The following is an 11527-nucleotide window of genomic DNA, read 5'->3' as shown; positions in this document are numbered from 1 at the left end:
GGCGATCAATGGGTTGAGTAGCTTCCACATCACCTACATGACTCTCCAAACTATTTATGTGTGTTCCTGGTGCTGCAACAAGACACCACAATAGGTGTACCACAATATGGTTATTGAGGACACACCTTCACTTGGAAATTACTTCTAGTTGATCAACAAGGTACAACAAGAATCAATGTCATTTCTACACTGAAATTGACAGTGGTGGGCTACTCGTCTGTCAAATACTCCAAACTTGTTATTGGATCCACACCTATTCAGGTACAACAGTCGCCTTCTACCTCTCCTTATTGAAATTAATATTATTTTTATAATTTTAAATATGTACGTTCATCTGTCATCCAGAAAATGATACCGATAAGCTTGACCCCGAATTTGCGAACAGTGAAGGTCTTAGCACTAGAATCTATCGGCCCCAACCTGGACCAAGTTGTCAGTTTCCTGATATGCTTTCCATGCCTAGAGAATCTATATATAGAGGTCATGTTCCTTTCATGTTAAATGTTAACCATAAGGGAGTTCAATTTTTGACACCTTTTCCCAAGTTTACAATGACAATGTACTACGATTTCTGAAGGAATTTTGGAGGATTTTAGTACATACATGTTCCCCCCCCCCCATATTGGTTGCTTGATTCATATGGTTACAATCCATAAGCATTTCTCCTTTGGATTCATTTGTACTAGTTTTCTTTGAGAATTTTTCATCCACTCCAACCTCTTGTGAAGAAGGCTACATTTTTCTATATTGTAATTCAATGCCCATATTAATCATGTCGAGTCGAAGATGGCACGTTAGTGCATTTTACTAATCCTGCAAACCAAATAGGCCTGTAGTAGTGTTCAAAACTGCAGTAGGCAGTAACATTTTTTCTTCTTTTGCAGATAAGATTAGGCCTGGTGGTGGATAATATGATACAATATAACAATCACATTGAATGCCTAGATCTGCATCTCTCATAAATTACTTTGAACTCCAACCGAGGGACCTTACCAGAGATTAAATTAGCCATGTTCTTTATTGTCAGAGCAAGGGTGATGAAGGTAATGAGGTTTTCCCCACATTTATTTTGCAAAAATGAATGGTTTGTCGATCAGCCTCGACGGCTGCAACGGAATGGAAAAGGCTCCAAAAATGCTGAATTTCATTTTGGAACTTCAAATGACAGAGTAATTGGAAGTCATTGTGTCAACCCCATACATGACTTTGTCAGTGGCTGATCCCTTTGCAGAAATGATGAGGTTTTGAAACTAGCCTTACAAGTGGTAATATTAGTTTGAACCTCTCTTATATCCATGTTCAGCTGATCAACGCGGGTGTTTCCAGCTGAATGAGCTGAATTTCATTTCTAATATCAGTTTGAACCTTGTAATCTTCTAAGTTGAGCCATATAACTCTGGAATTTGAACCTTGTAATATTTCGGGTTTTTGTGGTATAATCATTAAAATGGCATCGTATGAGACTCATATATTGGTAGTACTATTTTGACCTTAATATGCAATGGACTTAGATTTTATTAACCATTCCCGAATGTGTTTCCCTTGTCAATCTCATAACAAAAGATCTATATAGCTTACTTGACTTCGATCTTCAACATTATTGCACACAGCTGGTTTCTTTAACCGTGTACCATGTAGAGCGCATAATTAATTATCGCACTCGAGTGTCCATCATTACCTTTCTGTGTAACTTTCACCTCATCACCCACGGGTAAACTTATGATAGAAGTCATTCCACACACTTCATTTTTGAAAAACTTTTTTCCAATAAACGCCCCCAATTTGCCCCTCTTCTAGCCGACACGTGGCCAAACTAGTCGGGCAGGAAGCTTGCGCGGTTGCCCATAGTAAACTATGCGGTTGCGCGGGAACGGGCTCACAAACGATACATTTGGCGCCTCTTTGAGCCCACGCATGGTCAAATCAAACACGTGTGGGGTGCTCAACCATGCACTGGAATCCTCCGCTATGAACATAGTGACAAGACGTGACAATTATAGGCCGGCCGACCCCCATTTATTACAGCGGCCATTTAACCCTTGTGTCTCTTCAACCTTTCGATCGCGCCCCAGTATTGCAAGAAGCACACCCACCACGACAAATTCTTTGAGGGTATCTTGCGTGGCTCCAGTGGCGCTCTGAGCGGCTGCCGACGACGAGCAGCAGTTCACCATGCATGCCGTGGTGAACACCCACAGAAGGTTCACAGAGCTCTTGGTGGTGTACACAAACAACCCGGTCTGGGTGGAGCACTCCGTCCACATCATGGAGTTGTTGCTTGCTGATGATAAGTACAAGGTGGTTGGGTTCGACCTCGAGTACACCCGCGCTCGTGTCGGGTCTCGTCCCATGGTCGGCGTCGCCCAGATGTGCATGCGCAATCACGTCCTGGTCTACCACTACTGCCTGGCCACAAGGCCTTGTGAGAGTTTCGCCAGGTTTGTCAACAACCCCCACTACATGTTCGCTATGATGGACATCACCAACGATGTAAAGGTGCTTAAGAATTCGGGCATCGCCTGCCAGAATGTTGTTGACATCCAGGGTCAATACAAGATCTCGGGAAGCAAGAAGCATGAGAAAAACTCATTGGTTTACCTCGCCGAGGCCATCATTGAACCCTACTACAGAGACATGAAGAATTCCTGCAACAAGTACAGGCGTGCATGTCACTCGGCCTGGATGGAGAAACTCAAAAAAGCTCACATCGTGTATGCGGCCAAGGAGGCATACACGATCTATGAGATGTACAGGTGGATCGTTGACATGAGAAAGTGCCTCCTTCCCCAAAACGACCATGGATCCAGCCGAAAGCAAAGTAATGGCAAGCGTCGTCACAACAAGTAGATGATTAGATGCTCGTTTCTCCTAGTTTAGTTTGCATGTAATTGCTTACTTTGGTGTGTGGAAATGTTATGTGTGTAGTCACTTCTGTAATTTTATGCTTAATTTGGTTATGCATTGCAGTTCCTATAAGTATATATGTTGATGTTCTAAAGATAGAGCATAGATGTTGTGTGGACATAGCAAATCACATCACACACGGACTAAACAATGGAACCTGTTGGTGATGATTTCATCAATTGCTCACAATTGCATACCAGTAATCGTTTCCTAACAACACACACGGCTTCTTAACAAGAATCATCTGTGTTGTTATCGGTCTTCCCACACATTTATGATTACTGATCTGTTCGCCGTGTATCATACACATCTTGTTAAGTTCAACCATTTCTGTTGTGTTTCCTAATCACGAACATTTCATCTGAGTGAATTGTATGACGTATATGACACACACATTCATCTGGTTGACCGTTTTTGTTGTTATGCTCATTGCGAACAGTTCATGCAAGTGAAATGTGTACCATGTATCGCACATGCACCTATAATCTGAAACGTGTTTGATATCTCTACCATCGCAAACATTTCATATCATTTTTTACTGTTTTCTTACATCACCATTTGCGATTAATGCATTACACAGTTTCTTTGAAGGTCTCTGATTGTAGTGTCACGTTAGCAGCATCCTGCATTAGTGTATAATAATCATGCATAAAAGAGTTCAGAGAAGACTCAAATAATATTAACAGATAATCTAATCATGAACTCACAATTCATCGGATCCCAACAAACACGCTACAAAAGAAGATTACATATTGAATAGGTTTCCAAGAACATCGAGGAGAACATTGTATTGAAGATCAAAGAGAGAGAAGAAGCCATCTAGCTACTAGCTATGGACCTAAAGGTCTATGGTAAACTACTCACACATCATTGGAAGGGCAACAAGGTTGATGTAGAGGCCCTCCATGATCGATTCTCCCTCTGACAGAGTACCGGAAAAGGCCTCCAGATGGGAACTCTGAAGAACAGAAACTTGCGGTGGCGAAAAAAGTATTTTGGGTGGCTCCCTGTTGCTTTCCCAATTTTAGAGAATTTATAGCGGTGGAATTAGGTCACAGGAGCCATGATGGGCCCACAAGGTACTTGGGCACGCCTACCCCCTGGGGGTGCCCAAGTACCTTGCTGCCTCCTCGTTTCTCACCTAGTATCATTCCGAAGCTTCTAGGGTCTCTCTTGTCCAGAAAAAAATCGTCAAAATGTTTTGTGGCACTTGGACTTTGTTTGGTACTGATTTCCTGGAAAACCAAAAATAGGCAAAAAAAAATAGCAACTGGCACTTAGCACTAAGTTAATAGGTTAGTCCAAAAAAATGATATATAATTGCATATAAAACATCCAAGATTGATACTATAATAGCATGGAACAATAAAAATGTATAGATACATTGGAGACGTATCAGTCCACAATTAAGGTGATGATTCTGGATGCTAGATTAAGTTCCAGTGTGTGTGAAACAAGTGACTTAATTAAAAATCTCTAGCCCCACACTAAACTTCATCAATAAGCGTGACCCCCTAGAAGATCATCGATCTTGAGCACCCTCTTGTGTATGTGACGGTTCACTATTCTCAACTATGGTGAAGCCCAATGAATTGTTAGCAGATCGTCGACAGCCAGAGCCGATCGATTGTCAGAACCTTGTAAAAAGCTACACCATGCCACCGATGAATTGAATCGAAGCAACATTCAAGGGAAGCGTATCAAGAACCGACATCAACCCTCACAATCTCATGTGATCGAGATTGCAGCCTGCATCTACTCATAATCCTGCTCATGATGCCACTGTTGGGAAACGTAGTAAAAGAACAAAAATTTCCACACCTATGATCACCCGTGATCAATATGAAGATGCATAATGGGTTGGGATCACGATCGTTGCCGTCAACGAGTTGCAGCAGAAAGAAGAACAGGTCGGTGTAGACCGTACTTTGAGTCCCTCGAACCGTAGATGAACGGTCCCTCGTATCGCCCACGAGCATTCCCTCGAACCGAAGACCAAAAGCACGGCTTCTCTACTTGGTTGCAAGCATGCAACCTTCACGACCCGGCAGCGCTTCGCCATCCAGAGCTAATTGCCACTATAGAATTAGAGGGAGGAGATTAGACCCACACTTGGCTTCTAATTATGAGAACAAGAGGATTAACCACGCCCTAATTAGTCAGCTAGGACCGACTAGAACATGAACTAGAAGAGCTACAGGAGGCTCCAAAACTTGTGTCTAGAAAAGGGCCAATACCTCAAGTATATATAGGTTAGGAGGAGAGGAGGGGGCGCCACAAGAAGGAGGGAAAGTTCCCTCCCTTGGACAGCCAAGGAGGAGGAATCCCCCCTCCAATTCGGCCTCCCTCTCCCATTTCCATGGGGAGAAGGGGGCGCCACCCTATTGGGCCGAAGTGGCCCAAGTGGTCTTCCACCACTTGGCCTTTTAAGGCTCGTTGATATTTAAATTAAATATAAAATGTCCTAAATACCTCTAGACCATTTTATACATTCTTTAACACCTCCAGAGACATTTTGCACCTATATATACTTTATTTGCAATACTCAGTATTACCCGATACTCTCTGAAACCCTTCCAGTGACCCTGAAACACTTCCGGATCCTCTCAAAACTATTCCGAATATTCATGAAAAAATTCCACAAATATATTCTCATGAATCCCGTCCTAATAACACTCATTAGATCGTGATTTCCTTAAGCTTGTGACCTCATAGGTTCGATAACTCATAGACATGAACGAAGCCCCTTCATTCAATGACCGATAGCGGAACCGTGGACATCCATATCGGTTCCTATGATTACACGAGTGATATTCCAGTGAACCTTTGGTTACCATGTGATGTTACATTTGCTTTGGGATACTTTACAAAACCCAGGATGTATCGGTATCCTCCTGAGTCATCACCATGCTCACTATACCCAAATCCTCGTTAGTGGTTTTCTTCTTCTTTCTCGTTATTGTGTTCCGGCATCCCCGTGACATAGTCACTTGTGTCTGGCCAGATGATGATTTATGCCGTCACACAAAGAGGTCCCTAAGAATATCTCTCCATCGTCAAAGGAGCAAATCCCACTCTCGAGCTATCTAGCCACTTGTCAAACTTTCCGATGAACTTGTAAGTTGTCGTTATGATCACCGTGTTACATGTGACGTATGAGCAACCCCAAAGCCCTCCGTATGATAAGAAGTGACCATGATATTCTCATGGTCTAAGGAGCAGTATCACATGTTAACACTCTGTTTTATTATAATTGAATGCAAACAATATTAACTCAATTCATAACAAACAAGATTGGGTCGATTCAATATGATTGTTCTTCCAACGTCATAATCTCAATGTTGTTTTAGGACTATCGTTACACTTAACGATATTCTAAGATCCAGAAAACGTGATCACCAACAACACTTGATCTAGCCTTGGAGGTGTGACTAGCAACCTTTTATTTATCGTTTATCATTCCGCACATGCATATGAGTTTTCCACTGAATATCATATTCCAGGATCATAGCAGTTATAGCATAGAATATAAAATCTTAACTATGAACATGCAAATATAATAATACAAATATTATTTACTCCAGGGCATATTTCCAACAAGAAGCTACTCGAAAAATTGGCCATCAGTGAGTATCCCAAGAAGAGGCTCAGTCTGCAGCAAGGGCTGTTACATTTCAGGGGTCGCATCTGGTTAGATGGATCAACGGAGCTACAACAGAAGATTATGACATCATTCCATGATAGCCCCATGGGCGGACAATCAGGCTTTCCAGTTACTTACAAGCACATCCATAGATTTTTTGCTTGAACCAAAATGAAAACACACATCCTGCACTATGTGCGCTACTGCTCGGTCTGCCAACAGGCCAAGCCCGATTGTGCTACCTCCCCGGGTCTTCTCCATCCTCTTTCAATTCCTTCACATCCTGCACTATGGATTTTTTCGATGGCGTACAATAGTCCAGGAGATTCAACTATCTTTTGGCCCACCCGTACACTGCATCTTCGGTGGCCTAGCTTTATATGCAGCAGATTTACAAGACACATGGGTTCCCAGGAGCTATAGTTTCGGACATGGATCCAGTCTTCACCAGCCATTTTTGGAAAGAGCTATTTCAGTATGCAGGAATAGAGTTGTGAATGAGCATATCACACCACCCTCAAACTGATGGCCATACAAAGCAAGTCAATCAATGTGTTGAGACCTTGTGTTGCTTCACCCAAGCATGTCCTCAGCGCTGGAGCTTTTGGATTCCCCTTGCTCAATTCTTGTATAACAATTCCTATCATGCTTCCATTGGCATGTCACCCTTCAAAGCTCTATTTGTTCATGAACCCCAGCACTGGGGGGATCACTGCTGCTACATCATGCTCCGTTCTAGCACTACATTCTTAGCTGGAAGAGCGCGCTGTCATTTAGGACCTCTTGCAGCAGAATCTGAATTGCGCACGACCGTTGATGAAAACACAAGACAACAAGAAGCACTCATTCCATGTGTTAAAGAACGGCGATCAGGTATACCTCAAGCTGCAACCGTACATTCATACGTTGGTGGCACCGCGTACCAGCCACAAGCTAGCGTACAAGTTATATGGGCCATTTCCCATCATTAGAAAGATCAATGAGGTGGCTTATAAGCTACAACTTCCTCCACAAGAGATAGTGCACGCCGTCTTCCATGTGTCCCAACTCCGGCGTGCCATATTCCTGAGTATGACTGTCGAACCTTTTCTTCCCAGTTGCAGTGATGATTAGGCGGTGCCCACAACCATTCTCAACACCCACTGGGGAAAGAAGAATGGAGGAGTCTGTGAGCAAGTCCAGCTACGGTGGTCCAACTCCGCGGCCTTGGGTACGGCATGGGAAGACAAGGTGGAGATCATGGCACATTTCCCATTCGCTGAGGCTTGGGGGCAAGCCTCTTCCCAAGGAGGAGGGGATGTCAGCACCTCGGACACACGGGACCCAATAGGACAGTGCTGACAAGAGGGCCACAACCGGCAGCGACAACCAGCCCCCCGTCGCTGCCAGCAAGACGCCAAGGCACAAGAAGCCCAAACCCAGGTGCGTCAGGCCAGAATGGGTCAAGTGAAGCCCACGACACGAAGATTACTTGAAGCCCCAAGCGTGGGTGAGGGCGACATCCAAAGGATCACAAAAATGGCTAGCCGACTACCTACCTCCATTCCCCTTTCCTCTGTCTCGCACGAACCCTAGAAAATTCTGTAATTCCTCTTGTATCGTTACTGAATTCAAATGTGAGAGAGTGATTGCTACCCCATATCAATCTCTAGTTCATCCCTATCAACATCCAACATGCTAAAACTACCGAGTAATCTATCTTGATACTATCTAATAATCTCGCTTAGTTCTCATCCCTTCCGTGTCAAAGTTATACATCAGATGCTAGTTTTGACAGATTTTTACCTCAATGGTTAAGAAGAGAAACAAAAATCATGAGACGATGTAATCAGGCTTTTGAAGGGAACAAATTATTGACTTGTTATGGCCACATCACTATAGTTTTTATTCAGGGTGAAAAGAGTTTTATTCCAAAATTATAGAGCTACAGTGTAGAGGCGAGAATTCCTCGGTACATGGAGGCCCTCTGGGTAGCCAAACAACAATGCTACATTCAGTACGACTATACCTCGCTAAACAATCTGCCACCCTATTCTTAGAACAATGAAGCTTTTGCAGAATAAACTCCCGAACCTCTCGTAAGGAAAGAATCTCCAACGCCAGATGTCTATATGGAGACCGAACTAGTGAACCATGACTGAAGATAGTTTGGGCCGTGGACAAGTCTGACTGCACAATGACCGGAAGTTTTGTGTGTTGTAGGGATAGGGCCATGCCCTACATCATAGCATGAATCTCTGCTTCTAATGCATCATTGCAGTGAAACAAATACCTGTAAGCCACGAAGATTATTGTCCCATCATGTTTCCGAAGTATCATGCCCGCCGCTGCAGTGCCGTCCATACTTGAGAAAGCACCATCTACCGAAAGTGCAACCTTGTCCATAACCTTTTTCTCCAAAATGAAGAATGCCCAGCAGCCTCTGCATCTCGTGATGCACACAATAATTACATTATAGTATTCAACAAAGCCCAACAAAACAAATACATAGATTAACTCGAAGCCACCTTCCTGGCAACTATTGTCGCTATACCTTCACACTTGATGATGTGCCCCTACCACACATCAACATACATCAAATATTCCAGTGGCCTCACCAACCGTCCGCCGGCAAGTCGAGAGCACCCACCGGTCTAGCTTGACCCTTTGCGTGCACCGCATGCGCATGCTCTAGAAGTAGCCACTGCCATCTTCCGCTGTCCCATGTTAGGGAGCGATCAACGCACTCACCTCAGTAGGCGATTTTTTCATCGACGTCACCATGACGCCAGACAATGCCACCATCTTGCACGCGCTCATCCATACACACTCATCAGCGACACTCCACTGCACCACACGCCAAGACCTGGTATTGGCCGTGTGGTAGACGTAACACTACTCCTCCTCTTGTCTCCTCCAGCCAGCTCCTACTCTAAAATGATGCCCCTAGGAGGGAGAGCGACACCGAAGGCACCGTCATTGTTCGCTCCGGAAGACCCAAATCTAGGGTTTCCCCTGAAACATCCTGAGTATGTTGACGCAACGTGCAGTGACGATGCGTCAAGTGGGAAACGACGGCAAAGATGTCGCCATCGACCGCCATGATCGCAGTCGGCACAATTTTCAATAGAAGTTGCGTCACCTCGATCTCGCAGCTGAATGGATCCGTTTGGAGCCTCACGCGAAGATGAATGTTGCTGCCAGAACGCCGACAGAGGGCCTCCAGTCAACCCTCACCGGTCCCCCCACGCGCCACCGACCGACCAATACCACACCGCGATGGATCTGGATGGGACGCCAGATCCACAGTCGCCATGACGCATCTCCAGGCAGAGCTGTCCACCACGTCGGCCACCAATGCACGCAGGGAAGTCCACCCTGCCGGCCATGAATCGTCGACCGCCGCCGCACAGGCTAGGGGCGCCGTCTTACCTGGGCGCACCAAAAGAGGCACCCCTACCACCTCAGGAGACCCTGCTGCGATCACCCGCCCTCGTGCCTTGGGCACCAGTCCTGCCGTCACTGCAAACCTCGCCGGCTGCAGGAGAATGACCGAGGAAGGACTAGTGGCACTAGGTTTTTGGGCCCCTCGCGCCGCCCAGTGGAGGCGGCGCCAGGAGTACGAGGGGTCTCTAGACATATGCTGACATAGCTTTTTCCATTGGATTACAAGACAGATGTTGTTACATAAGATATTGATATATTATATTAAGATTTATCATATTTCTACATTATAATTTGCTTATACGATCATTGCTTCTTGGTCCTCCGTCATTGAATTTTTGGGCGCTCTATGCACAAATTCTGGTTTCGACTTTGTCTGCGTTTGTACTGTGTTAATTTTTTTTCTTCCAGAAATACCGGGTGTTTGTCAATCTATCAACATTTACTTACTCACGAGCAGATAACTTTGTGTTCATAGTAGACTGCCGCCAGGAGTGCTGGTAAAAATCAGCTCCTGCGATCCACGTGCATATATAGTACTAAATTTATGGTTGATTTCTTTGGGCCAATCGGTTCTCGACATGCATCGATTCCGACAGCCCGCGGTCGGTACGGTCACTGAAAAATCACATGCACAGCCTACGCTCCTGACTCACCGTGTTTTCTGTTTATTTATTTGGTACTCTTAGCTTGACTTTTCTTGCTCTAGTCCAACCAAATTCGACTGTCGGTTGCATCGTCACTCCTGGCCGTTTGGGTATTGCCTCGCTACTCGCTAGGCATCGCAGTCTCCATTGCTTGCTGGCTCTTCTAACTTCTTCGGCTAAAAAGTTTATGGCTTAAAAGCCAGCAAATAAACCGATGAACCAGCGGTCTGACTAGTAAAACCTGAACCGGTGGCATCACCGTTCGATGACCGGTCTGGGTTTTAAAACTATGCCTGAAGGTGGCGAAGACCAATGAATGTACCTTTTTCCTTTTGTTGCAAAGTGCTACTGCCAAGAACGTTGTTTCGAGATGAGTAAATTTCTGGGAACCACACTTTTTATTTGTTGAAAAACTGTAAAGACTGCACTTTCAAGCATGCATTTCGCTCAACCACACTCCTTTGATATAAAGTATTCATAAAACCCTAAGAGCATCCATAGTACATGGTGTAAATTTGGTTGGCTAAATTTTACACAAATGTTAACGCCCACACGTGTGGCACGAAGCAACATGGATCAAACGCCTCCATTATCATTCATTTTGCCATGTCAAAACAGATGGCTGAACGAGTTTTGAGTGCAAAATTTTACCCCAATGAGGATATCTTGAAAGCTGGCCCAAAGAAAGGAGCTTCATTTACTTGGCAAAGCATTGTAGCAGGAATTCAAACTTTTAAGAGGGGTAGTATCTGGCGTGTAAGCTCCGGTTCACATATCAATTTGTGGGAAGATCCATGGATACCCTCAAGTGCAACCAGGAAGCTAATTACACCTACAGATGGCATCATGTTAACAAGAGTAGAGGGGATAATTGATCCCCATACGGGTCACTGGGATGAGGATCTCATTC

The sequence above is a fragment of the Triticum urartu genome, chromosome 6, assembly GCF_003073215.2.
Source record: "Triticum urartu cultivar G1812 chromosome 6, Tu2.1, whole genome shotgun sequence".
In the NCBI taxonomy this organism is placed as follows: Eukaryota; Viridiplantae; Streptophyta; class Magnoliopsida; order Poales; family Poaceae; genus Triticum; species Triticum urartu.
Note: the sequence above shows the minus strand (reverse complement) of the source record.